The 23,900-nt window shown below is 47.7% G+C and overlaps 23 non-coding genes across 23 annotated transcripts; all 23 read right to left on the bottom strand.

The window, feature by feature from the left end:
- Window positions 1–96: 96 nt before the first annotated feature.
- On the bottom strand, window positions 97–168 carry TRNAD-GUC (transfer RNA aspartic acid (anticodon GUC)). Its single transcript has one exon. It is a non-coding gene; the product is annotated as a tRNA-Asp (tRNA).
- A 1,777-nt stretch (window positions 169–1,945) lies between these two features.
- On the bottom strand, window positions 1,946–2,019 carry TRNAI-AAU (transfer RNA isoleucine (anticodon AAU)). The gene has a single exon. It is a non-coding gene; the product is annotated as a tRNA-Ile (tRNA).
- A 1,411-nt stretch (window positions 2,020–3,430) lies between these two features.
- TRNAI-AAU (transfer RNA isoleucine (anticodon AAU)) lies at window positions 3,431–3,504 on the bottom strand. The gene has a single exon. It is a non-coding gene; the product is annotated as a tRNA-Ile (tRNA).
- Window positions 3,505–5,025: 1,521 nt separating this feature from the next.
- TRNAD-GUC (transfer RNA aspartic acid (anticodon GUC)) lies at window positions 5,026–5,097 on the bottom strand. The gene has a single exon. It is a non-coding gene; the product is annotated as a tRNA-Asp (tRNA).
- Window positions 5,098–5,226: 129 nt separating this feature from the next.
- Window positions 5,227–5,300, bottom strand: TRNAI-AAU (transfer RNA isoleucine (anticodon AAU)). Its single transcript has one exon. It is a non-coding gene; the product is annotated as a tRNA-Ile (tRNA).
- A 1,412-nt stretch (window positions 5,301–6,712) lies between these two features.
- On the bottom strand, window positions 6,713–6,786 carry TRNAI-AAU (transfer RNA isoleucine (anticodon AAU)). Its single transcript has one exon. It is a non-coding gene; the product is annotated as a tRNA-Ile (tRNA).
- Window positions 6,787–8,558: 1,772 nt separating this feature from the next.
- Window positions 8,559–8,630, bottom strand: TRNAD-AUC (transfer RNA aspartic acid (anticodon AUC)). The gene has a single exon. It is a non-coding gene; the product is annotated as a tRNA-Asp (tRNA).
- A 129-nt stretch (window positions 8,631–8,759) lies between these two features.
- Window positions 8,760–8,833, bottom strand: TRNAI-AAU (transfer RNA isoleucine (anticodon AAU)). The gene has a single exon. It is a non-coding gene; the product is annotated as a tRNA-Ile (tRNA).
- Window positions 8,834–10,277: 1,444 nt separating this feature from the next.
- Window positions 10,278–10,349, bottom strand: TRNAD-GUC (transfer RNA aspartic acid (anticodon GUC)). Its single transcript has one exon. It is a non-coding gene; the product is annotated as a tRNA-Asp (tRNA).
- A 129-nt stretch (window positions 10,350–10,478) lies between these two features.
- Window positions 10,479–10,552, bottom strand: TRNAI-AAU (transfer RNA isoleucine (anticodon AAU)). The gene has a single exon. It is a non-coding gene; the product is annotated as a tRNA-Ile (tRNA).
- Window positions 10,553–11,762: 1,210 nt separating this feature from the next.
- TRNAD-GUC (transfer RNA aspartic acid (anticodon GUC)) lies at window positions 11,763–11,834 on the bottom strand. Its single transcript has one exon. It is a non-coding gene; the product is annotated as a tRNA-Asp (tRNA).
- Window positions 11,835–11,963: 129 nt separating this feature from the next.
- TRNAI-AAU (transfer RNA isoleucine (anticodon AAU)) lies at window positions 11,964–12,037 on the bottom strand. Its single transcript has one exon. It is a non-coding gene; the product is annotated as a tRNA-Ile (tRNA).
- A 1,444-nt stretch (window positions 12,038–13,481) lies between these two features.
- TRNAD-AUC (transfer RNA aspartic acid (anticodon AUC)) lies at window positions 13,482–13,553 on the bottom strand. The gene has a single exon. It is a non-coding gene; the product is annotated as a tRNA-Asp (tRNA).
- A 129-nt stretch (window positions 13,554–13,682) lies between these two features.
- Window positions 13,683–13,756, bottom strand: TRNAI-AAU (transfer RNA isoleucine (anticodon AAU)). Its single transcript has one exon. It is a non-coding gene; the product is annotated as a tRNA-Ile (tRNA).
- Window positions 13,757–15,200: 1,444 nt separating this feature from the next.
- Window positions 15,201–15,272, bottom strand: TRNAD-GUC (transfer RNA aspartic acid (anticodon GUC)). The gene has a single exon. It is a non-coding gene; the product is annotated as a tRNA-Asp (tRNA).
- Window positions 15,273–15,401: 129 nt separating this feature from the next.
- TRNAI-AAU (transfer RNA isoleucine (anticodon AAU)) lies at window positions 15,402–15,475 on the bottom strand. Its single transcript has one exon. It is a non-coding gene; the product is annotated as a tRNA-Ile (tRNA).
- A 1,210-nt stretch (window positions 15,476–16,685) lies between these two features.
- Window positions 16,686–16,757, bottom strand: TRNAD-GUC (transfer RNA aspartic acid (anticodon GUC)). The gene has a single exon. It is a non-coding gene; the product is annotated as a tRNA-Asp (tRNA).
- A 129-nt stretch (window positions 16,758–16,886) lies between these two features.
- TRNAI-AAU (transfer RNA isoleucine (anticodon AAU)) lies at window positions 16,887–16,960 on the bottom strand. Its single transcript has one exon. It is a non-coding gene; the product is annotated as a tRNA-Ile (tRNA).
- A 3,492-nt stretch (window positions 16,961–20,452) lies between these two features.
- On the bottom strand, window positions 20,453–20,524 carry TRNAD-AUC (transfer RNA aspartic acid (anticodon AUC)). The gene has a single exon. It is a non-coding gene; the product is annotated as a tRNA-Asp (tRNA).
- Window positions 20,525–20,653: 129 nt separating this feature from the next.
- Window positions 20,654–20,727, bottom strand: TRNAI-AAU (transfer RNA isoleucine (anticodon AAU)). The gene has a single exon. It is a non-coding gene; the product is annotated as a tRNA-Ile (tRNA).
- A 200-nt stretch (window positions 20,728–20,927) lies between these two features.
- On the bottom strand, window positions 20,928–21,001 carry TRNAI-AAU (transfer RNA isoleucine (anticodon AAU)). Its single transcript has one exon. It is a non-coding gene; the product is annotated as a tRNA-Ile (tRNA).
- Window positions 21,002–22,211: 1,210 nt separating this feature from the next.
- On the bottom strand, window positions 22,212–22,283 carry TRNAD-GUC (transfer RNA aspartic acid (anticodon GUC)). Its single transcript has one exon. It is a non-coding gene; the product is annotated as a tRNA-Asp (tRNA).
- A 129-nt stretch (window positions 22,284–22,412) lies between these two features.
- TRNAI-AAU (transfer RNA isoleucine (anticodon AAU)) lies at window positions 22,413–22,486 on the bottom strand. The gene has a single exon. It is a non-coding gene; the product is annotated as a tRNA-Ile (tRNA).
- Window positions 22,487–23,900: the final 1,414 nt, after the last annotated feature.

Genomic DNA, 23,900 nt, shown 5'->3' with positions numbered 1-23,900 from the left:
ATCTTTATTTCCATGGAGACTCTGGAGACTCTGGAGACTTAAGACTTTGGATTCCTTTTTCCTGAGTTTTCTTTGGTGCACAAAGAAAACAATTGCCTCCCCGTCGGGGAATCGAACCCCGGTCTCCCGCGTGACAGGCGGGGATACTCACCACTATACTAACGAGGATTGGGTATGGTGCTTGCCATCACGGTAATCTGCTTAAATGAAGACAGCAGCAATTTCCACCCACCAGATCTAGGCAGTAGGGAGAAAAAGTAGTTTGAGACTGGTACGGTCAAAAAAGAGGAGACGGACTGGCCCGTACGGCGATCGAACCTGCGACCTTGGTGTTATTAGCACCACGCTCTAACCAGCTGAGCTAACCGGCCATGTTGCGCATGTTGGCTGCCCCGGCCGACACCAGTGGGGATAGAAAAAGGAGTTTGAGACTGGTACGGTCAAAAAAGAGGAGACGGACTGGCCCGTACGGGGATCGAATTCGCGACCTTGGCGTTATTAGCACCACGCTCTAACCAGCTGAGCTAACCGGCCATGTTGCGCATGTCGGCTGCCCCGGCCGACACCAGTGGGGATCTCACATGTGTCCCAGTCCTTAGAATAGGTACTGATAGCAGTGTGGAGAAAGGGAAGGGTGTCTCTTTCTCTGTCCTTGTCAGAGGCGACATCACGAGTGCTAGGGCTGACTGTGAACTGGGAACTGTATTCGAAACTTTATTCCACAAGAGAAGGAATCAGAAAGTATAGGAAATAACACGGCACCTGGAAGAGTTTGCAATCTAAAAGCCATAGGCCTTAGGCATGGGCTACACGGGGCCTTGTTGTAGCGCCAGTGATTGAGGGAAAGCTGCAGTCCGCATTTCAGCTGCAACTAACTCATGACTTTGGGCAAACGGGTCCCAGGTGACGAAATCAGTCGCTGACCGTCTAATTTACAAGTTATTGACTCTGGTATATGCTGTGCTGCAAACTAATGTCAGGAATCCATTGGATAAGGCTCTGGCCGTGGGCATCTCCCGTACGGACGTTTGTTTCCCCTGGCCAATCTCAGCGGGCTCCTTTCGGCATGTGGTTTCGGCCTATTCGCTCCATGGATTGGGGATATCTACAGAGTTTTTCAGCTTAAACCTTCAGGAAACTGAGGTAGGATAAGTGTGGGTTCTCTCGGTGCAACAACTTAATGGCTTCTTTTTTTGTAGATCTCTTTTTAAATTTCCATCTTTATTTCCATGGAGTCTCTGGAGACTTAAGACTTTGGTTTCTTTCTACCTTTAAGGTTCCTTACGCTCCCTCTAGGATTTTACCTCCTTTTTCCTTAGTTTTCTAACTCATGACTTTGGGAAAAAGGGTCCCAGGTGACAAAATCAGTCGCTGAACGTCTACGTTATGCTCTGCTGCAAACTAATGTCAGGAATCCATTAAATAAGGCTCTGTCCGTGGGCATCTCCCGTACGGACGTTTGTTTCCCCTGGCCAATCTCAGCGGGCTCCTTTCGGCATGTGGTTTCGGCCTATTCGCTCCATGGATAGGGGATATCTACAGAGTTTTTCAGCTTAAAGCTTCAGGAAACTGAGGTAGGATAAGTGTGGGTTCTCTCTGTGCAACGACTTAATGGCTTCTTTTTTTGTAGATCTCTTCTTAAAATTCCATCTTTATTTCCATGGAGTCTCTGGAGACTCTGGAGACTTAAGACTTTGGATTCCTTTTTCCTGAGTTTTCTTTGGTGCACAAAGAAAACAATTGCCTCCCCGTCGGGGAAGCGAACCCCGGTCTCCCGCGTGACAGGCGGGGATACTCACCACTATACTAACGAGGAATGGGTATAGTGCTTGCCATCACGGTAACCTGCTTAAATGAAGACAGCAGCAATTTCCACCCACCAGATCTAGGCAGTAGGGAGAAAAAGGAGTTTGAGACTGGTACGGTCAAAAAAGAGGAGACGGACTGGCCCGTACGGGGATCGAACCCGCGACCTTGGCGTTATTAGCACCACGCTCTAACCAGCTGAGCTAACCGGCCATGTTGCGCATGTCGGCTGCCCCGGCCGACACCAGTGGGGATCTCACATGTGTCCCAGTCCTTAGAATAGGTACTGATAGCAGTGTGGAGAAAGGGAAGGGTGTCTCTTTCTCTGTCCTTGTCAGAGGCGACATCACGAGTGCTAGGGCTGACTGTGAACTGGGAACTGTATTCGAAACTTTATTCCACAAGAGAAGGAATCAGAAAGTATAGGAAATAACACTGCACCTGGAAGAGTTTGCAATCTAAAAGCCATAGGCCTTAGGCATGGGCTACACGGGGCCTTGTTGTAGCGCCAGTGATTGAGGGAAAGCTGCAGTCCGCATTTCAGCTGCAACTAACTCATGACTTTGGGCAAACGGGTCCCAGGTGACGAAATCAGTCGCTGACCGTCTAATTTACAAGTTATTGACTCTGGTATATGCTGTGCTGCAAACTAATGTCAGGAATCCATTGGATAAGGCTCTGGCCGTGGGCATCTCCCGTACGGACGTTTGTTTCCCCTGGCCAATCTCAGCGGGCTCCTTTCGGCATGTGGTTTCGGCCTATCCGCTCCATGGATTGGGGATATCTACAGAGTTTTTCAGCTTAAACCTTAAGGAAACTGAGGTAGGATAAGTGTGGGTTCTCTCGGTGCAACAACCTAATGGCTTCTTTTTTTGTAGATCTCTTTTTAAATTTCCATCTTCATTTCCATGGAGTCTCTGGAGACTTAAGACTTTGGTTTCTTTCTACCTTTAAGGTTCCTTACGCTCCCTCTAGGATTTTACCTCCTTTTTCCTTAGTTTTCTAACTCATGACTTTGGGAAAACGGGTCCCAGGTGACAAAATCAGTCGCTGAACGTCTACGTTATGCTCTGCTGCAAACTAATGTCAGGAATCCATTGGATAAGGCTCTGGCCGTGGGCATCTCCCGTACGGACGTTTGTTTCCCCTGGCCAATCTCAGCGGGCTCCTTTCGGCATGTGGTTTCGGCCTATTCGCTCCATGGATTGGGGATATCTACAGAGTTTTTCAGCTTAAACCTTCAGGAAACTGAGGTAGGATAAGTGTGGGTTCTCTCTGTGCAACGACTTAATGGCTTCTTTTTTTGTAGATCTCTTCTTAAAATTCCATCTTTATTTCCATGGAGTCTCTGGAGACTCTGGAGACTTAAGACTTTGGATTCCTTTTTCCTGAGTTTTCTTTGGTGCACAAAGAAAACAATTGCCTCCCCGTCGGGGAAGCGAACCCCGGTCTCCCGCGTGACAGGCGGGGATACTCACCACTATACTAACGAGGAATGGGTATGGTGCTTGCCATCACGGTAACCTACTTAAATGAAGACAGCAGCAATTTCCACCCACCAGATCTAGGCAGTAGGGAGAAAAAGGAGTTTGAGACTGGTACGGTCAAAAAAGAGGAGATGGACTGGCCCGTACGGGGATCGAACCCGCGACCTTGGCGTTATTAGCACCACGCTCTAACCAGCTGAGCTAACCGGCCATGTTGCGCATGTCGGCTGCCCCGGCCGACACCAGTGGGGATCTCACATGTGTCCCATTCCTTAGAATAGGTACTGATAGCAGTGTGGAGAAAGGGAAGGGTGTCTCTTTCTCTGTCCTTGTCAGAGGCGACATCACGAGTGCTAGGGCTGACTGTGAACTGGGAACTGTATTCGAAACTTTATTCCACAAGAGAAGGAATCAGAAAGTATAGGAAATAACACGGCACCTGGAAGAGTTTGCAATCTAAAAGCCATAGGCCTTAGGCATGGGCTACACGGGGCCTTGTTGTAGCGCCAGTGATTGAGGGAAAGCTGCAGTCCGCATTTCAGCTGCAACTAACTCATGACTTTGGGCAAACGGGTCCCAGGTGACGAAATCAGTCGCTGACCGTCTAATTTACAAGTTATTGACTCTGGTATATGCTGTGCTGCAAACTAATGTCAGGAATCCATTGGATAAGGCTCTGTCCGTGGGCATCTCCCGTACGGACGTTTGTTTCCCCTGGCCAATCTCAGCGGGCTCCTTTCGGCATGTGGTTTCGGCCTATTCGCTCCATGGATTGGGGATATCTACAGAGTTTTTCAGCTTAAACCTTAAGGAAACTGAGGTAGGATAAGTGTGGGTTCTCTCGGTGCAACAACTTAATGGCTTCTTTTTTTGTAGATCTCTTTTTAAATTTCCATCTTTATTTCCATGGAGTCTCTGGAGACTTAAGACTTTGGTTTCTTTCTACCTTTAAGGTTCCTTACGCTCCCTCTAGGATTTTACCTCCTTTTTCCTTAGTTTTCTAACTCATGACTTTGGGAAAAAGGGTCCCAGGTGACAAAATCAGTCGCTGAACGTCTACGTTATGCTCTGCTGCAAACTAATGTCAGGAATCCATTAAATAAGGCTCTGTTCGTGGGCATCTCCGGTACGGACGTTTGTTTCCCCTGGCCAATCTCAGCGGGCTCCTTTCGGCATGTGGTTTCGGCCTATTCGCTCCATGGATTGGGGATATCTACAGAGTTTTTCAGCTTAAACCTTCAGGAAACTGAGGTAGGATAAGTGTGGGTTCTCTCTGTGCAACGACTTAATGGCTTCTTTTTTTGTAGATCTCTTTTTAAAATTCCATCTTTATTTCCATGGAGACTCTGGAGACTCTGGAGACTTAAGACTTTGGATTCCTTTTTCCTGAGTTTTCTTTGGTGCACAAAGAAAACAATTGCCTCCCCGTCGGGGAATCGAACCCCGGTCTCCCGCGTGATGACAGGCGGGGGATACTCACCACTATACTAAAGAGGAATGGGTATGGTGCTTGCCATCACGGTAACCTGCTTAAATGAAGACAGCAGCAATTTCCACCCACCAGATCTAGGCAGTAGGGAGAAAAAGTGCAACGACTTAATGGCTTCTTTTTTTGTAGATCTCTTTTTAAAATTCCATCTTTATTTCCATGGAGACTCTGGAGACTCTGGAGACTTAAGACTTTGGATTCCTTTTTCCTGAGTTTTCTTTGGTGCACAAAGAAAACAATTGCCTCCCCGTCGGGGAATCGAACCCCGGTCTCCCGCGTGACAGGCGGGGATACTCACCACTATACTAACGAGGAATGGGTATGGTGCTTGCCATCACGGTAACCTGCTTAAATGAAGACAGCAGCAATTTCCACCCACCAGATCTAGGCAGTAGGGAGAAAAAGGAGTTTGAGACTGGTACGGTCAAAAAAGAGGAGACGGACTGGCCCGTACGGGGATCGAACCCGCGACCTTGGCGTTATTAGCACCACGCTCTAACCAGCTGAGCTAACCGGCCATGTTGCGCATGTCGGCTGCCCCGGCCGACACCAGTGGGGATCTCACATGTGTCCCAGTCCTTAGAATAGGTACTGATAGCAGTGTGGAGAAAGGGAAGGGTGTCTCTTTCTCTGTCCTTGTCAGAGGCGACATCACGAGTGCTAGGGCTGACTGTGAACTGGGAACTGTATTCGAAACTTTATTCCACAAGAGAAGGAATCAGAAAGTATAGGAAATACCACGGCACCTGGAAGAGTTTGCAATCTAAAAGCCATAGGCCTTAGGCATGGGCTACACGGGGCTTTGTTGTAGCGCCAGTGATTGAGGGAAAGCTGCAGTCCGCATTTCAGCTGCAACTAACTCATGACTTTGGGCACACAGGTCCCAGGTGACGAAATCAGTCGCTGACCGTCTACTTTACAAGTTATTGACTCTGGTATATGCTGTGCTGCAAACTAATGTCAGGAATCCATTGGATAAGGCTCTGGCCGTGGGCATCTCCCGTACGGACGTTTGTTTCCCCTGGCCAATCTCAGCGGGCTCCTTTCGGCATGTGGTTTCGGCCTATTCGCTCCATGGATTGGGGATATCTACAGAGTTTTTCAGCTTAAACCTTAAGGAAACTGAGGTAGGATAAGTGTGGGTTCTCTCGGTGCAACAACCTAATGGCTTCTTTTTTTGTAGATCTCTTTTTAAATTTCCATCTTTATTTCCATGGAGTCTCTGGAGACTTAAGACTTTGGTTTCTTTCTACCTTTAAGGTTCCTTACGCTCCCTCTAGGATTTTACCTCCTTTTTCCTTAGTTTTCTAACTCATGACTTTGGGAAAAAGGGTCCCAGGTGACAAAATCAGTCGCTGAACGTCTACGTTATGCTCTGCTGCAAACTAATGTCAGGAATCCATTAAATAAGGCTCTGTCCGTGGGCATCTCCCGTACGGACGTTTGTTTCCCCTGGCCAATCTCAGCGGGCTCCTTTCGGCATGTGGTTTCGGCCTATTCGCTCCATGGATTGGGGATATCTACAGAGTTTTTCAGCTTAAACCTTCAGGAAACTGAGGTAGGATAAGTGTGGGTTCTCTCTGTGCAACGACTTAATGGCTTCTTTTTTTGTAGATCTCTTTTTAAAATTCCATCTTTATTTCCATGGAGACTCTGGAGACTCTGGAGACTTAAGACTTTGGATTCCTTTTTCCTGAGTTTTCTTTGGTGCACAAAGAAAACAATTGCCTCCCCGTCGGGGAATCGAACCCCAGTCTCCCGCGTGACAGGCGGGGGATACTCACCACTATACTAACGAGGAATGGGTATGGTGCTTGCCATCACGGTAACCTGCTTAAATGAAGACAGCAGCAATTTCCACCCACCAGATCTAGGCAGTAGGGAGAAAAAGGAGTTTGAGACTGGTACGGTCAAAATAGAGGAGACGGACTGGCCCGTACGGGGATCGAACCCGCGACCATGGCGTTATTAGCACCACGCTCTAACCAGCTGAGCTAACCGGCCATGTTGCGCATGTTGGCTGCCCCGGCCGACACCAGTGGGGATCTCACATGTGTCCCAGTCCTTAGAATAGGTACTGATAGCAGTACCTATAGGTACTTAAACCTTAAGGAAACTGAGGTAGGATAAGTGTGGGTTCTCTCGGTGCAACGACTTAATGGCTTCTTTTTTTGTAGATCTCTTTTTAAAATTCCATCTTTATTTCCATGGAGACTCTGGAGACTCTGGAGACTTAAGACTTTGGATTCCTTTTTCCTGAGTTTTCTTTGGTGCACAAAGAAAACAATTGCCTCCCCGTCGGGGAATCGATCCCCGGTCTCCCACGTGACAGGCGGGGATACTCACCACTATACTAACAAGGAATGGGTATGGTGCTTGCCATCACGGTAACCTGCTTAAAAGAAGACAGCAGCAATTTCCACCCACCAGATCTAGGCAGTAGGGAGAAAAAGGAGTTTGAGACTGGTACGGTCAAAAAAGAGGAGACGGACTGGCCCGTACGGGGATCAAACCCGCGACCTTGGCGTTATTAGCACCACGCTCTAACCAGCTGAGCTAACCGGCCATGTTGCGCATGTCGGCTGCCCCGGCCGACACCAGTGGGGATCTCACATGTGTCCCAGTCCTTAGAATAGGTACTGATAGCAGTGTGGAGAAAGGGAAGGGTGTCTCTTTCTCTGTCCTTGTCAGAGGCGACATCACGAGTGCAAGGGCTGACTGTGAACTGGGAACTGTATTCGAAACTTTATTCCACAAGAGAAGGAATCAGAAAGTATAGGAAATAACACGGCACCTGGAAGAGTTTGCAATCTAAAAGCCATAGGCCTTAGGCATGGGCTACACGGGGCCTTGTTGTAGCACCAGTGATTGAGGGAAAGCTGCAGTCCGCATTTCAGCTGCAACTAACTCATGACTTTGGGCAAACGGGTCCCAGGTGACGAAATCAGTCGCTGACCGTCTACTTTACAAGTTATTGACTCTGGTATATGCTGTGCTGCAAACTAATGTCAGGAATCCATTGGATAAGGCTCTGGCCGTGGGCATCTCCCGTACGGACGTTTGTTTCCCCTGGCCAATCTCAGCAGGCTCCTTTCGGCATGTGGTTTCGGCCTATTCGCTACATGGATTGGGGATATCTACAGAGTTTTTCAGCTTAAACCTTAAGGAAACTGAGGTAGGATAAGTGTGGGTTCTCTCGGTGCAACAACTTAATGGCTTCTTTTTTTGTAGATCTCTTTTTAAATTTCCATCTTTATTTCCATGGAGTCTCTGGAGACTTAAGACTTTGGTTTCTTTCTACCTTTAAGGTTCCTTACGCTCCCTCTAGGATTTTACCTCCTTTTTCCTTAGTTTTCTAACTCATGACTTTGGGAAAAAGGGTCCCAGGTGACAAAATCAGTCGCTGAACGTATACGTTATGCTCTGCTGCAAACTAATGTCAGGAATCCATTAAATAAGGCTCTGTCCGTGGGCATCTCCCGTACGGACGTTTGTTTCCCCTGGCCAATCTCAGCGGGCTCCTTTCGGCATGTGGTTTCGGCCTATTCGCTCCATGGATTGGGGATATCTACAGAGTTTTTCAGCTTAAACCTTCAGGAAACTGAGGTAGGATAAGTGTGGGTTCTCTCTGTGCAACGACTTAATGGCTTCTTTTTTTGTAGATCTCTTCTTAAAATTCCATCTTTATTTCCATGGAGTCTCTGGAGACTCTGGAGACTTAAGACTTTGGATTCCTTTTTCCTGAGTTTTCTTTGGTGCACAAAGAAAACAATTGCCTCCCCGTCGGGGAATCGAACCCCGGTCTCCCACGTGATAGGCGGGGATACTCACCACTATACTAACGAGGAATGGGTATGGTGCTTGCCATCACGGTAACCTGCTTAAATGAAGACAGCAGCAATTTCCACCCACCAGATCTAGGCAGTAGGGAGAAAAAGTAGTTTGAGACTGGTACGGTCAAAAAACAGGAGACGGACTGGCCCGTACGGGGATTGAACCCGCGACCTTGGCGTTATTAGCACCACGCTCTAACCAGCTGAGCTAACCGGCCATGTTGCGCATGTCGGCTGCCCCGGTCTCCCGCGTGACAGGCGGGGATACTCACCACTATACTAACGAGGAATGGGTATGGTGCTTGCCATCACGGTAACCTGCTTAAATGAAGACAGCAGCAATTTCCACCCACCAGATCTAGGCAGTAGGGAGAAAAAGTAGTTTGAGACTGGTACGGTCAAAAAAGAGGAGACGGACTGGCCCGTACGGGGATCGAACCCGCGACCTTGGTGTTATTAGCACCATGCTCTAACCAGCTGAGCTAACCGGCCATGTTGCGCATGTTGGCTGCCCCGGCCGACACCAGTGGGGATCTCACATGTGTCCCAGTCCTTAGAATAGGTACTGATAGCAGTACCTATAGGTACTTAAACCTTAAGGAAACTGAGGTAGGATAAGTGTGGGTTCTCTCGGTGCAACGACTTAATGGCTTCTTTTTTAGTAGATCTCTTTTTAAATTTCCATCTTTATTTCCATGGAGTCTCTGGAGACTTAAGACTTTGGTTTCTTTCTACCTTTAAGGTTCCTTATGCTCCCTCTAGGATTTTACCTCCTTTTTCCTTAGTTTTCTAACTCATGACTTTGGGCAAACGGGTCCCAGGTGACGAAATCAGTCGCTGACCGTCTACTTTACAAGTTATTGACTCTGGTATATGCTGTGCTGCAAACTAATGTCAGGAATCCATTGGATAAGGCTCTGGCCGTGGGCATCTCCCGTACGGACGTTTGTTTCCCCTGGCCAATCTCAGCGGGCTCCTTTCGGCATGTGGTTTCGGCCTATTCGCTCCATGGATTGGGGATATCTACAGAGTTTTTCAGCTTAAACCTTAAGGAAACTGAGGTAGGATAAGTGTGGGTTCTCTCGGTGCAACGACTTAATGGCTTCTTTTTTTGTAGATCTCTTTTTAAATTTCCATCTTTATTTCCATGGAGTCTCTGGAGACTTAAGACTTTGGTTTCTTTCTACCTTTAAGGTTCCTGACGCTCTCTCTAGGATTTTACCTCCTTTTTCCTTAGTTTTCTAACTCATGACTTTGGGAAAACGGGTCCCAGGTGACAAAATCAGTCGCTGAACGTCTACGTTATGCTCTGCTGCAAACTAATGTCAGGAATCCATTAAATAAGGCTCTGTCCGTGGGCATCTCCCGTACGGACGTTTGTTTCCCCTGGCCAATCTCAGCGGGCTCCTTTCGGCATGTGGTTTCGGCCTATTCGCTCCATGGATTGGGGATATCTACAGAGTTTTTCAGCTTAAACCTTCAGGAAACTGAGGTAGGATAAGTGTGGGTTCTCTCTGTGCAACGACTTAATGGCTTCTTTTTTTGTAGATCTCTTTTTAAAATTCCATCTTTATTTCCATGGAGACTCTGGAGACTCTGGAGACTTAAGACTTTTGATTCCTTTTTCCTGAGTTTTCTTTGGTGCACAAAGAAAACAATTGCCTCCCCGTCGGGGAATCGAACCCCGGTCTCCCGCGTGACAGGCGGGGATACTCACCACTATACTAACGAGGAATGGGTATGGTGCTTGCCATCACGGTAACCTGCTTAAATGAAGACAGCAGCAATTTCCACCCACCAGATCTAGGCAGTAGGGAGAAAAAGGAGTTTGAGACTGGTACGGTCAAAAAAGAGGAGACGGACTGGCCCGTACGGGGATCGAACCCGCGACCTTGGCGTTATTAGCACCACGCTCTAACCAGCTGAGCTAACCGGCCATTTTGCGCATGTCGGCTGCCCCGGCCGACACCAGTGGGGATCTCACATGTGTCCCAGTCCTTAGAATAGGTACTGATAGCAGTGTGGAGAAAGGGAAGGGTGTCTCTTTCTCTGTCCTTGTCAGAGGCGACATCACGAGTGCTAGGGCTGACTGTGAACTGGGAACTGTATTCGAAACTTTATTCCACAAGAGAAGGAATCAGAAAGTATAGGAAATACCACGGCACCTGGAAGAGTTTGCAATCTAAAAGCCATAGGCCTTAGGCATGGGCTACACGGGGCTTTGTTGTAGCGCCAGTGATTGAGGGAAAGCTGCAGTCCGCATTTCAGCTGCAACTAACTCATGACTTTGGGCACACAGGTCCCAGGTGACGAAATCAGTCGCTGACCGTCTACTTTACAAGTTATTGACTCTGGTATATGCTGTGCTGCAAACTAATGTCAGGAATCCATTGGATAAGGCTCTGGCCGTGGGCATCTCCCGTACGGACGTTTGTTTCCCCTGGCCAATCTCAGCGGGCTCCTTTCGGCATGTGGTTTCGGCCTATTCGCTCCATGGATTGGGGATATCTACAGAGTTTTTCAGCTTAAACCTTAAGGAAACTGAGGTAGGATAAGTGTGGGTTCTCTCGGTGCAACAACCTAATGGCTTCTTTTTTTGTAGATCTCTTTTTAAATTTCCATCTTTATTTCCATGGAGTCTCTGGAGACTTAAGACTTTGGTTTCTTTCTACCTTTAAGGTTCCTTACGCTCCCTCTAGGATTTTACCTCCTTTTTCCTTAGTTTTCTAACTCATGACTTTGGGAAAAAGGGTCCCAGGTGACAAAATCAGTCGCTGAACGTCTACGTTATGCTCTGCTGCAAACTAATGTCAGGAATCCATTAAATAAGGCTCTGTCCGTGGGCATCTCCCGTACGGACGTTTGTTTCCCCTGGCCAATCTCAGCGGGCTTCTTTCGGCATGTGGTTTCGGCCTATTCGCTCCATGGATTGGGGATATCTACAGAGTTTTTCAGCTTAAACCTTCAGGAAACTGAGGTAGGATAAGTGTGGGTTCTCTCTGTGCAACGACTTAATGGCTTCTTTTTTTGTAGATCTCTTTTTAAAATTCCATCTTTATTTCCATGGAGACTCTGGAGACTCTGGAGACTTAAGACTTTGGATTCCTTTTTCCTGAGTTTTCTTTGGTGCATAAAGAAAACAATTGCCTCCCCGTCGGGGAATCGAACCCCGGTCTCCCGCGTGACAGGCGGGGATACTCACCACTATACTAACGAGGAATGGGTATGGTGCTTGCCATCACGGTAACCTGCTTAAATGAAGACAGCAGCAATTTCCACCCACCAGATCTAGGCAGTAGGGAGAAAAAGTAGTTTGAGACTGGTACGGTCAAAAAAGAGGAGACGGACTGGCCCGTACGGGGATCGAACCCGCGACCTTGGCGTTATTAGCACCACGCTCTAACCAGCTGAGCTAACCGGCCATGTTGCGCATGTCGGCTGCCCCGGTCTCCCGCGTGACAGGCGGGGATACTCACCACTATACTAACGAGGAATGGGTATGGTGCTTGCCATCACGGTAACCTGCTTAAATGAAGACAGCAGCAATTTCCACCCACCAGATCTAGGCAGTAGGGAGAAAAAGGAGTTTGAGACTGGTACGGTCAAAAAAGAGGAGACGGACTGGCCCGTGCGGGGATCGAACCCGCAACCTTGGTGTTATTAGCACCACGCTCTAACCAGCTGAGCTAACCGGCCATGTTGCGCATGTTGGCTGCCCTGGCCGACACCAGTGGGGATCTCACATGTGTCCCAGTCCTTAGAATAGGTACTGATAGCAGTACCTATAGGTACTTAAACCTTAAGGAAACTGAGGTAGGATAAGTGTGGGTTCTCTCGGTGCAACGACTTAATGGCTTCTTTTTTAGTAGATCTCTTTTTAAATTTCCATCTTTATTTCCATGGAGTCTCTGGAGACTTAAGACTTTGGTTTCTTTCTACCTTTAAGGTTCCTTATGCTCCCTCTAGGATTTTACCTCCTTTTTCCTTAGTTTTCTAACTCATGACTTTGGGCAAACGGGTCCCAGGTGACGAAATCAGTCGCTGACCGTCTACTTTACAAGTTATTGACTCTGGTATATGCTGTGCTGCAAACTAATGTCAGGAATCCATTGGATAAGGCTCTGGCCGTGGGTATCTCCCGTACGGACGTTTGTTTCCCCTGGCCAATCTCAGCGGGCTCCTTTCGGCATGTGGTTTCGGCCTATTCGCTCCATGGATTGGGGATATCTACAGAGTTTTTCAGCTTAAACCTTAAGAAAACTGAGGTAGGATAAGTGTGGGTTCTCTCGGTGCAACGACTTAATGGCTTCTTTTTTTGTAGATCTCTTTTTAAATTTCCATCTTTATTTCCATGGAGTCTCTGGAGACTTAAGACTTTGGTTTCTTTCTACCTTTAAGGTTCCTGACGCTCTCTCTAGGATTTTACCTCCTTTTTCCTTAGTTTTCTAACTCATGACTTTGGGAAAACGGGTCCCAGGTGACAAAATCAGTCGCTGAACGTCTACGTTATGCTCTGCTGCAAACTAATGTCAGGAATCCATTAAATAAGGCTCTGTCCGTGGGCATCTCCCGTACGGACGTTTGTTTCCCCTGGCCAATCTCAGCGGGCTCCTTTCGGCATGTGGTTTCGGCCTATTCGCTCCATGGATTGGGGATATCTACAGAGTTTTTCAGCTTAAACCTTCAGGAAACTGAGGTAGGATAAGTGTGGGTTCTCTCTGTGCAACGACTTAATGGCTTCTTTTTTTGTAGATCTCTTTTTAAAATTCCATCTTTATTTCCATGGAGTCTCTGGAGACTCTGGAGACTTAAGACTTTGGATTCCTTTTTCCTGAGTTTTCTTTGGTGCACAAAGAAAACAATTGCCTCCCCGTCGGGGAATCGAACCCCGGTCTCCCACGTGATAGGCGGGGATACTCACCACTATACTAACGAGGAATGGGTATGGTGCTTGCCATCACGGTAACCTGCTTAAATGAAGACAGCAGCAATTTCCACCCACCAGATCTAGGCAGTAGGGAGAAAAAGTAGTTTGAGACTGGTACGGTCAAAAAACAGGAGACGGACTGGCCCGTACGGGGATTGAACCCGCGACCTTGGCGTTATTAGCACCACGCTCTAACCAGCTGAGCTAACCGGCCATGTTGCGCATGTCGGCTGCCCCGGTCTCCCGCGTGACAGGCGGGGATACTCACCACTATACTAACGAGGAATGGGTATGGTGCTTGCCATCACGGTAACCTGCTTAAATGAAGACAGCAGCAATTTCCACCCACCAGATCTAGGCAGTAGGGAGAAAAAGTAGTTTGAGACTGGTACGGTCAAAAAAGAGGAGACGGACTGGCCCGTACGGGGATCGAACCCGCGACCTTGGTGTTATTAGCACCATGCTCTAACCAGCTGAGCTAACCGGCCATGTTGCGCATGTTGGCTGCCCCGGCCGACACCAGTGGGGATCTCACATGTGTCCCAGTCCTTAGAATAGGTACTGATAGCAGTACCTATAGGTACTTAAACCTTAAGGAAACTGAGGTAGGATAAGTGTGGGTTCTCTCGGTGCAACGACTTAATGGCTTCTTTTTTAGTAGATCTCTTTTTAAATTTCCATCTTTATTTCCATGGAGTCTCTGGAGACTTAAGACTTTGGTTTCTTTCTACCTTTAAGGTTCCTTATGCTCCCTCTAGGATTTTACCTCCTTTTTCCTTAGTTTTCTAACTCATGACTTTGGGCAAACGGGTCCCAGGTGACGAAATCAGTCGCTGACCGTCTACTTTACAAGTTATTGACTCTGGTATATGCTGTGCTGCAAACTAATGTCAGGAATCCATTGGATAAGGCTCTGGCCGTGGGCATCTCCCGTACGGACGTTTGTTTCCCCTGGCCAATCTCAGCGGGCTCCTTTCGGCATGTGGTTTCGGCCTATTCGCTCCATGGATTGGGGATATCTACAGAGTTTTTCAGCTTAAACCTTAAGGAAACTGAGGTAGGATAAGTGTGGGTTCTCTCGGTGCAACGACTTAATGGCTTCTTTTTTTGTAGATCTCTTTTTAAATTTCCATCTTTATTTCCATGGAGTCTCTGGAGACTTAAGACTTTGGTTTCTTTCTACCTTTAAGGTTCCTGACGCTCTCTCTAGGATTTTACCTCCTTTTTCCTTAGTTTTCTAACTCATGACTTTGGGAAAACGGGTCCCAGGTGACAAAATCAGTCGCTGAACGTCTACGTTATGCTCTGCTGCAAACTAATGTCAGGAATCCATTAAATAAGGCTCTGTCCGTGGGCATCTCCCGTACGGACGTTTGTTTCCCCTGGCCAATCTCAGCGGGCTCCTTTCGGCATGTGGTTTCGGCCTATTCGCTCCATGGATTGGGGATATCTACAGAGTTTTTCAGCTTAAACCTTCAGGAAACTGAGGTAGGATAAGTGTGGGTTCTCTCTGTGCAACGACTTAATGGCTTCTTTTTTTGTAGATCTCTTTTTAAAATTCCATCTTTATTTCCATGGAGACTCTGGAGACTCTGGAGACTTAAGACTTTTGATTCCTTTTTCCTGAGTTTTCTTTGGTGCACAAAGAAAACAATTGCCTCCCCGTCGGGGAATCGAACCCCGGTCTCCCGCGTGACAGGCGGGGATACTCACCACTATACTAACGAGGAATGGGTATGGTGCTTGCCATCACGGTAACCTGCTTAAATGAAGACAGCAGCAATTTCCACCCACCAGATCTAGGCAGTAGGGAGAAAAAGGAGTTTGAGACTGGTACGGTCAAAAAAGAGGAGACGGACTGGCCCGTACGGGGATCGAACCCGCGACCTTGGCGTTATTAGCACCACGCTCTAACCAGCTGAGCTAACCGGCCATTTTGCGCATGTCGGCTGCCCCGGCCGACACCAGTGGGGATCTCACATGTGTCCCAGTCCTTAGAATAGGTACTGATAGCAGTGTGGAGAAAGGGAAGGGTGTCTCTTTCTCTGTCCTTGTCAGAGGCGACATCACGAGTGCTAGGGCTGACTGTGAACTGGGAACTGTATTCGAAACTTTATTCCACAAGAGAAGGAATCAGAAAGTATAGGAAATACCACGGCACCTGGAAGAGTTTGCAATCTAAAAGCCATAGGCCTTAGGCATGGGCTACACGGGGCTTTGTTGTAGCGCCAGTGATTGAGGGAAAGCTGCAGTCCGCATTTCAGCTGCAACTAACTCATGACTTTGGGCACACAGGTCCCAGGTGACGAAATCAGTCGCTGACCGTCTACTTTACAAGTTATTGACTCTGGTATATGCTGTGCTGCAAACTAATGTCAGGAATCCATTGGATAAGGCTCTGGCCGTGGGCATCTCCCGTACGGACGTTTGTTTCCCCTGGCCAATCTCAGCGGGCTCCTTTCGGCATGTGGTTTCGGCCTATTCGCTCCATGGATTGGGGATATCTACAGAGTTTTTCAGCTTAAACCTTAAGGAAACTGAGGTAGGATAAGTGTGGGTTCTCTCGGTGCAACAACCTAATGGCTTCTTTTTTTGTAGATCTCTTTTTAAATTTCCATCTTTATTTCCATGGAGTCTCTGGAGACTTAAGACTTTGGTTTCTTTCTACCTTTAAGGTTCCTTACGCTCCCTCTAGGATTTTACCTCCTTTTTCCTTAGTTTTCTAACTCATGACTTTGGGAAAAAGGGTCCCAGGTGACAAAATCAGTCGCTGAACGTCTACGTTATGCTCTGCTGCAAACTAATGTCAGGAATCCATTAAATAAGGCTCTGTCCGTGGGCATCTCCCGTACGGACGTTTGTTTCCCCTGGCCAATCTCAGCGGGCTTCTTTCGGCATGTGGTTTCGGCCTATTCGCTCCATGGATTGGGGATATCTACAGAGTTTTTCAGCTTAAACCTTCAGGAAACTGAGGTAGGATAAGTGTGGGTTCTCTCTGTGCAACGACTTAATGGCTTCTTTTTTTGTAGATCTCTTTTTAAAATTCCATCTTTATTTCCATGGAGACTCTGGAGACTCTGGAGACTTAAGACTTTGGATTCCTTTTTCCTGAGTTTTCTTTGGTGCATAAAGAAAACAATTGCCTCCCCGTCGGGGAATCGAACCCCGGTCTCCCGCGTGACAGGCGGGGATACTCACCACTATACTAACGAGGAATGGGTATGGTGCTTGCCATCACGGTAACCTGCTTAAATGAAGACAGCAGCAATTTCCACCCACCAGATCTAGGCAGTAGGGAGAAAAAGTAGTTTGAGACTGGTACGGTCAAAAAAGAGGAGACGGACTGGCCCGTACGGGGATCGAACCCGCGACCTTGGCGTTATTAGCACCACGCTCTAACCAGCTGAGCTAACCGGCCATGTTGCGCATGTCGGCTGCCCCGGTCTCCCGCGTGACAGGCGGGGATACTCACCACTATACTAACGAGGAATGGGTATGGTGCTTGCCATCACGGTAACCTGCTTAAATGAAGACAGCAGCAATTTCCACCCACCAGATCTAGGCAGTAGGGAGAAAAAGGAGTTTGAGACTGGTACGGTCAAAAAAGAGGAGACGGACTGGCCCGTGCGGGGATCGAACCCGCAACCTTGGTGTTATTAGCACCACGCTCTAACCAGCTGAGCTAACCGGCCATGTTGCGCATGTTGGCTGCCCTGGCCGACACCAGTGGGGATCTCACATGTGTCCCAGTCCTTAGAATAGGTACTGATAGCAGTACCTATAGGTACTTAAACCTTAAGGAAACTGAGGTAGGATAAGTGTGGGTTCTCTCGGTGCAACGACTTAATGGCTTCTTTTTTAGTAGATCTCTTTTTAAATTTCCATCTTTATTTCCATGGAGTCTCTGGAGACTTAAGACTTTGGTTTCTTTCTACCTTTAAGGTTCCTTATGCTCCCTCTAGGATTTTACCTCCTTTTTCCTTAGTTTTCTAACTCATGACTTTGGGCAAACGGGTCCCAGGTGACGAAATCAGTCGCTGACCGTCTACTTTACAAGTTATTGACTCTGGTATATGCTGTGCTGCAAACTAATGTCAGGAATCCATTGGATAAGGCTCTGGCCGTGGGTATCTCCCGTACGGACGTTTGTTTCCCCTGGCCAATCTCAGCGGGCTCCTTTCGGCATGTGGTTTCGGCCTATTCGCTCCATGGATTGGGGATATCTACAGAGTTTTTCAGCTTAAACCTTAAGAAAACTGAGGTAGGATAAGTGTGGGTTCTCTCGGTGCAACGACTTAATGGCTTCTTTTTTTGTAGATCTCTTTTTAAATTTCCATCTTTATTTCCATGGAGTCTCTGGAGACTTAAGACTTTGGTTTCTTTCTACCTTTAAGGTTCCTGACGCTCTCTCTAGGATTTTACCTCCTTTTTCCTTAGTTTTCTAACTCATGACTTTGGGAAAACGGGTCCCAGGTGACAAAATCAGTCGCTGAACGTCTACGTTATGCTCTGCTGCAAACTAATGTCAGGAATCCATTAAATAAGGCTCTGTCCGTGGGCATCTCCCGTACGGACGTTTGTTTCCCCTGGCCAATCTCAGCGGGCTCCTTTCGGCATGTGGTTTCGGCCTATTCGCTCCATGGATTGGGGATATCTACAGAGTTTTTCAGCTTAAACCTTCAGGAAACTGAGGTAGGATAAGTGTGGGTTCTCTCTGTGCAACGACTTAATGGCTTCTTTTTTTGTAGATCTCTTTTTAAAATTCCATCTTTATTTCCATGGAGACTCTGGTGACTCTGGAGACTTAAGACTTTGGATTCCTTTTTCCTGAGTTTTCTTTGGTGCACAAAGAAAACAATTGCCTCCCCGTCGGGGAATCGAACCCCAGTCTCCCGCGTGACAGGCGGGGGATACTCACCACTATACTAACAAGGAATGGGTATGGTGCTTGCCATCACGGTAACCTGCTTAAATGAAGACAGCAGCAATTTCCACCCACCAGATCTAGGCAGTAGGGAGAAAAAGGAGTTTGAGACTGGTACGGTCAAAAAAGAGGAGACGGACTGGCCCGTACGGGGATCGAACCCGCGACCTTGGCATTATTAGCACCACGCTCTAACCAGCTGAGCTAACCGGCCATGTTGCGTATGTCGGCTGCCCCGGCCGACACCAGTGGGGATCTCACATGTGTCCCAGTCCTTAGAATAGGTACTGATAGCAGTACCTATAGGTACTTAAACCTTAAGGAAACTGAGGTAGGATAAGTGTGGGTTCTCTCGGTGCAACGACTTAATGGCTTCTTTTTTTGTAGATCTCTTTTTAAAATTCCATCTTTATTTCCATGGAGACTCTGGAGACTCTGGAGACGTAAGACTTTGGATTCCTTTTTCCTGAGTTTTCTTTGGTGCACAAAGAAAACAATTGCCTCCCCGTCGGGGAATCGATCCCCGGTCTCCCACGTGACAGGCGGGGATACTCACCACTATACTAACAAGGAATGGGTATGGTGCTTGCCATCACGGTAACCTGCTTAAAAGAAGACAGCAGCAATTTCCACCCACCAGATCTAGGCAGTAGGGAGAAAAAGGAGTTTGAGACTGGTACGGTCAAAAAAGAGGAGACGGACTGGCCCGTACGGGGATCAAACCCGCGACCTTGGCGTTATTAGCACCACGCTCTAACCAGCTGAGCTAACCGGCCATGTTGCGCATGTCGGCTGCCCCGGCCGACACCAGTGGGGATCTCACATGTGTCCCAGTCCTTAGAATAGGTACTGATAGCAGTGTGGAGAAAGGGAAGGGTGTCTCTTTCTCTGTCCTTGTCAGAGGCGACATCACGAGTGCAAGGGCTGACTGTGAACTGGGAACTGTATTCGAAACTTTATTCCACAAGAGAAGGAATCAGAAAGTATAGGAAATGACACGGCACCTGGAAGAGTTTGCAATCTAAAAGCCATAGGCCTTAGGCATGGGCTACACGGGGCCTTGTTGTAGCGCCAGTGATTGAGGGAAAGCTGCAGTCCGCATTTCAGCTGCAACTAACTCATGACTTTGGGCAAACGGGTCCCAGGTGACGAAATCAGTCGCTGACCGTCTACTTTACAAGTTATTGACTCTGGTATATGCTGTGCTGCAAACTAATGTCAGGAATCCATTGGATAAGGCTCTGGCCGTGGGCATCTCCCGTACGGACGTTTGTTTCCCCTGGCCAATCTCAGCAGGCTCCTTTCGGCATGTGGTTTCGGCCTATTCGCTACATGGATTGGGGATATCTACAGAGTTTTTCAGCTTAAACCTTAAGGAAACTGAGGTAGGATAAGTGTCGGTTCTCTCGGTGCAACAACTTAATGGCTTCTTTTTTTGTAGATCTCTTTTTAAATTTCCATCTTTATTTCCATGGAGTCTCTGGAGACTTAAGACTTTGGTTTCTTTCTACCTTTAAGGTTCCTTACGCTCCCTCTAGGATTTTACCTCCTTTTTCCTTAGTTTTCTAACTCATGACTTTGGGAAAAAGGGTCCCAGGTGACAAAATCAGTCGCTGAACGTATACGTTATGCTCTGCTGCAAACTAATGTCAGGAATCCATTAAATAAGGCTCTGTCCGTGGGCATCTCCCGTACGGACGTTTGTTTCCCCTGGCCAATCTCAGCGGGCTCCTTTCGGCATGTGGTTTCGGCCTATTCGCTCCATGGATTGGGGATATCTACAGAGTTTTTCAGCTTAAACCTTCAGGAAACTGAGGTAGGATAAGTGTGGGTTCTCTCTGTGCAACGACTTAATGGCTTCTTTTTTTGTAGATCTCTTCTTAAAATTCCATCTTTATTTCCATGGAGTCTCTGGAGACTCTGGAGACTTAAGACTTTGGATTCCTTTTTCCTGAGTTTTCTTTGGTGCACAAAGAAAACAATTGCCTCCCCGTCGGGGAATCGAACCCCGGTCTCCCGCGTGATAGGCGGGAATACTCACCACTATACTAACGAGGAATGGGTATGGTGCTTGCCATCACGGTAACCTGCTTAAATGAAGACAGCAGCAATTTCCACCCACCAGATCTAGGCAGTAGGGAGAAAAAGTAGTTTGAGACTGGTACGGTCAAAAAAGAGGAGACGGACTGGCCCGTACGGGGATTGAACCCGCGACCTTGGCGTTATTAGCACCACGCTCTAACCAGCTGAGCTAACCGGCCATGTTGCGCATGTCGGCTGCCCCGGTCTCCCGCGTGACAGGCGGGGATACTCACCACTATACTAACGAGGAATGGGTATGGTGCTTGCCATCACGGTAACCTGCTTAAATGAAGACAGCAGCAATTTCCACCCACCAGATCTAGGCAGTAGGGAGAAAAAGTAGTTTGAGACTGGTACGGTCAAAAAAGAGGAGACGGACTGGCCCGTACGGGGATCGAACCCGCGACCTTGGCGTTATTAGCACCACGCTCTAACCAGCTGAGCTAACCGGCCATGTTGCGCATGTCGGCTGCCCCGGCCGACACCAGTGGGGATCTCACATGTGTCCCAGTCCTTAGAATAGGTACTGATAGCAGTGTGGAGAAAGGGAAGGGTGTCTCTTTCTCTGTCCTTGTCAGAGGCGACATCACGAGTGCTAGGGCTGACTGTGAACTGGGAACTGTATTCGAAACTTTATTCCACAAGAGAAGGAATCAGAAAGTATAGGAAATAACACGGCACCTGGAAGAGTTTGCAATCTAAAAGCCATAGGCCTTAGGCATGGGCTACACGGGGCTTTGTTGTAGCGCCAGTGATTGAGGGAAAGCTGCAGTCCGCATTTCAGCTGCAACTAACTCATGACTTTGGGCACACAGGTCCCAGGTGACGAAATCAGTCGCTGACCGTCTACTTTACAAGTTATTGACTCTGGTATATGCTGTGCTGCAAACTAATGTCAGGAATCCATTGGATAAGGCTCTGGCCGTGGGCATCTCCCGTACGGACGTTTGTTTCCCCTGGCCAATCTCAGCGGGCTCCTTTCGGCATGTGGTTTCGGCCTATTCGCTCCATGGATTGGGGATATCTACAGAGTTTTTCAGCTTAAACCTTAAGGAAACTGAGGTAGGATAAGTGTGGGTTCTCTCGGTGCAACAACCTAATGGCTTCTTTTTTTGTAGATCTCTTTTTAAATTTCCATCTTTATTTCCATGGAGTCTCTGGAGACTTAAGACTTTGGTTTCTTTCTACCTTTAAGGTTCCTTACGCTCCCTCTAGGATTTTACCTCCTTTTTCCTTAGTTTTCTAACTCATGACTTTGGGAAAAAGGGTCCCAGGTGACAAAATCAGTCGCTGAACGTCTACGTTATGCTCTGCTGCAAACTAATGTCAGGAATCCATTAAATAAGGCTCTGTCCGTGGGCATCTCCCGTACGGACGTTTGTTTCCCCTGGCCAATCTCAGCGGGCTTCTTTCGGCATGTGGTTTCGGCCTATTCGCTCCATGGATTGGGGATATCTACAGAGTTTTTCAGCTTAAACCTTCAGGAAACTGAGGTAGGATAAGTGTGGGTTCTCTCTGTGCAACGACTTAATGGCTTCTTTTTTTGTAGATCTCTTTTTAAAATTCCATCTTTATTTCCATGGAGACTCTGGAGACTCTGGAGACTTAAGACTTTGGATTCCTTTTTCCTGAGTTTTCTTTGGTGCACAAAGAAAACAATTGCCTCCCCGTCGGGGAATCGAACCCCGGTCTCCCGCGTGACAGGCGGGGATACTCACCACTATACTAACGAGGAATGGGTATGGTGCTTGCCATCACGGTAACCTGCTTAAATGAAGACAGCAGCAATTTCCACCCACCAGATCTAGGCAGTAGGGAGAAAAAGTAGTTTGAGACTGGTACGGTCAAAAAAGAGGAGACGGACTGGCCCGTACGGGGATCGAACCCGCGACCTTGGCGTTATTAGCACCACGCTCTAACCAGCTGAGCTAACCGGCCATGTTGCGCATGTCGGCTGCCCCGGTCTCCCGCGTGACAGGCGGGGATACTCACCACTATACTAACGAGGAATGGGTATGGTGCTTGCCATCACGGTAACCTGCTTAAATGAAGACAGCAGCAATTTCCACCCACCAGATCTAGGCAGTAGGGAGAAAAAGGAGTTTGAGACTGGTACGGTCAAAAAAGAGGAGACGGACTGGCCCGTGCGGGGATCGAACCCGCAACCTTGGTGTTATTAGCACCACGCTCTAACCAGCTGAGCTAACCGGCCATGTTGCGCATGTTGGCTGCCCTGGCCGACACCAGTGGGGATCTCACATGTGTCCCAGTCCTTAGAATAGGTACTGATAGCAGTACCTATAGGTACTTAAACCTTAAGGAAAATGAGGTAGGATAAGTGTGGGTTCTCTCGGTGCAACGACTTAATGGCTTCTTTTTTTGTAGATCTCTTTTTAAATTTCCATCTTTATTTCCATGGAGTCTCTGGAGACTTAAGACTTTGGTTTCTTTCTACCTTTAAGGTTCATGACGCTCTCTCTAGGATTTTACCTCCTTTTTCCTTAGTTTTCTAACTCATGACTTTGGGAAAACGGGTCCCAGGTGACAAAATCAGTCGCTGAACGTCTACGTTATGCTCTGCTGCAAACTAATGTCAGGAATCCATTAAATAAGGCTCTGTCCGTGGGCATCTCCCGTACGGACGTTTGTTTCCCCTGGCCAATCTCAGCGGGCTCCTTTCGGCATGTGGTTTCGGCCTATTCGCTCCATGGATTGGGGATATCTACAGAGTTTTTCAGCTTAAACCTTAAGGAAACTGAGGTAGGATAAGTGTGGGTTCTCTCGGTGCAACAACTTAATGGCTTCTTTTTTTGTAGATCTCTTTTTAAATTTCCATCTTTATTTCCATGGAGTCTCTGGAGACTTAAGACTTTGGTTTCTTTCTACCTTTAAGGTTCCTTACGCTCCCTCTAGGATTTTACCTCCTTTTTCCTTAGTTTTCTAACTCATGACTTTGGGAAAAAGGGTCCCAGGTGACAAAATCAGTCGCTGAACGTCTACGTTATGCTCTGCTGCAAACTAATGTCAGGAATCCATTAAATAAGGCTCTGTCCGTGGGCATCTCCCGTACGGACGTTTGTTTCCCCTGGCCAATCTCAGCGGGCTCCTTTCGGCATGTGGTTTCGGCCTATTCGCTCCATGGATTGGGGATATCTACAGAGTTTTTCAGCTTAAACCTTCAGGAAACTGAGGTAGGATAAGTGTGGGTTCTCTCTGTGCAACGACTTAATGGCTTCTTTTTTTGTAGATCTCTTTTTAAAATTCCATCTTTATTTCCATGGAGACTCTGGAGACTCTGGAGACTTAAGACTTTGGATTCCTTTTTCCTGAGTTTTCTTTGGTGCACAAAGAA

The sequence above is a fragment of the Hyla sarda genome, chromosome 4 (assembly GCF_029499605.1).
Source record: "Hyla sarda isolate aHylSar1 chromosome 4, aHylSar1.hap1, whole genome shotgun sequence".
Classification (NCBI taxonomy): domain Eukaryota; kingdom Metazoa; phylum Chordata; class Amphibia; order Anura; family Hylidae; genus Hyla; species Hyla sarda.
Note: the sequence above shows the minus strand (reverse complement) of the source record. Positions and strands in the feature narration are given on the sequence as shown.